Source organism: Ovis canadensis, chromosome 1, assembly GCF_042477335.2.
Source record: "Ovis canadensis isolate MfBH-ARS-UI-01 breed Bighorn chromosome 1, ARS-UI_OviCan_v2, whole genome shotgun sequence".
In the NCBI taxonomy this organism is placed as follows: Eukaryota; Metazoa; Chordata; class Mammalia; order Artiodactyla; family Bovidae; genus Ovis; species Ovis canadensis.
The window spans coordinates 210,797,771-210,799,866 of record NC_091245.1 but is presented as its reverse complement, the minus strand read 5'-3'; the positions used below and the strand labels follow the sequence as shown (position 1 = coordinate 210,799,866).

At 46.4% G+C, this 2,096-nt stretch overlaps 1 pseudogene; it reads right to left on the bottom strand.

The window, feature by feature from the left end:
* Positions 1-326: 326 nt before the first annotated feature.
* On the bottom strand, positions 327-1,030 carry LOC138442742 (large ribosomal subunit protein uL5-like; annotated as a pseudogene).
* Positions 1,031-2,096: the final 1,066 nt, after the last annotated feature.

Sequence of the window (2,096 nt, the reverse complement as noted above, 5' to 3'; positions counted from 1 at the left end):
GGTCTTGATTGCTATGAGCAGGCCCTCTCCAGCTTCTGCGAGCAGGGACCACTCTTCACTGTGGTGCATGGACTTATTGTAGTGGCTTCCCCCATTGCAGAGCACAGGCTCTAGGTGAATGGGCTTCAGTGTTTGTGGCACATGGAATCCTCCCAGCCCAGGATTCAAATCTGTGTCCCCTACAATGGCAGGCAGATTCCTATTCAGCGTACCACCAGGGAAGTCCTATTGGCTTCTTCATAATTAAATTTTTTCATTAGTATATATCTGACATATTATATTAGTTTCAGGTGTACTTTCTTGGCCTTTCAGAAAGAAGCAGGAATTTATTTGCCAGGAATGATGATCCCAGCATACTTCTGCTGAAAGCAGCGTGTGGCCTATGTTCTAAGTCTGTGTTTGTCCCCAGTGCGGCCGGTTCTGCCCTTCTGTGATGCTGAAACCTGGCCAAGCCAACACCACACATAAGCCCAGACTGTAGACGCCGGTGCTTGCGTCACATCTGATTGCCAGATCGATGTGTTCCTGGATCCCCAAACCATTTCCAGTATCTGAGCAATTCTTTTTTTCTTAACTTACACTTCTGTGCCTTTAGACCTCTCTCCGGGATTTCTTCTGCTTTGGCCACACAATGGATGGCAGTCTTTTCATTTCTCCCGATACCAAAGGACCTGATGGCGTATCTAGCTTTGGAGAACACAGGGGTCTGGCCCGTGGGCTGCTCCCGCCCTGAGGCTGCCCAGCTCAGTCCGTGTCTGCTCTCCCTGCCAGAGATGTTTAGGCAGAGCTTACAGATGGGAAATCCCCACATGGGGCTCTCCTTTTCACTCTGATTCGGAGCTGTGATGGAAAACAGGAAGAGTATCTGTGTATCTTCTTTGTTGAGGTGGCAGGATGTTGGCCCATTTTTTAATCAAGTTGTCTTTTAATTGCTGAATTTTAAAGGTTATTTGCCTGTTTTGGATAATAGTCCTTTATCAAATATGTCTTTTGCAAACATGTTCTTCCTGTCTGTGGCTTGTCTTCTCATTCTCTTAGTAGTCTTTTGCAGAGGTATTATTCCTTTTTTCTTCCACTCAAGAGATAGTTCAGGGCTTCCCTTGTGGCTCAGTGGTGAGAAATCTGCCTATCAATGCAGAAGACACTGTTTTAATCCTTGGCCTGGGAGGCTCCCACATGCCTCAAAGCAGCTAAGCCCATGCGCCACAATTACTGAGCCTGTGCTCTAGAATCCGGGACCCGCAACTACTCAGCCCTCATGCCGTAACTACTGAAGCCTGTGTGCCCTAGCCAACAATAAACAAATAAATAAAAATTTTTTAAAAAATGAAATAATCATTTCAACTGAGGGGATGACAAGGAGATCCTTGCCTTCATAAAACCTACATTTTAATGGAGAAAATGACAATAAATAAATAATTGAATAGACACATGGCAAGCATTTATGTGAAGATAGTTCCTGGGGAGAAAATTTAAACAGGGTAAGGAGTTAGAGAGTGACTAGAGAAAAATCACTCTAGCTACTATGTGGACCTCCCTCTGAGCCACCAGGGAAGTCCTCACTATGTGGACCTAGCAGAGCCCAAAGTGGATTCAACTGTAGTGGGAGCCAGAACAGGTGGGGACACCAGGTAGCCGTCTGTTGCATTCATACAAGCAAGATACATGTGGGTATGGACGAGGTTGGATGCTGTGCAGGTGATGAGGAGTATCCAGACTCTAGACACTAGGTTTGTTTGTTGTTGTTTGGCCACAGCATGTGTCTTGTGGGATGTGGGATCTTAGTTCCCCAACCAGGGATTGAACCTGGGCCGTTAGCAGTGAAAGCACAAAGTCCTAACCACTGGACTGCTAGGGAACTCCATGGACATTAGCTGAAAGTGGGGCTGAATCCTGTCCATTAAACTACTGATGTCTCTCTCCGTCACACACACAACAGGTGGAGCTGACATACTTGCTCATGGATTGGGTGTAAGAGAAATCACTGATTCAGGGATGAAAGCTAGGTTTGGGCCTAAGCTATCAAGTGAATGGAGGTAAAACTGGGAGGGGAGTAGGGAAGGAACTAAATAGGTAGGGATCAGGCCGGGGCATGG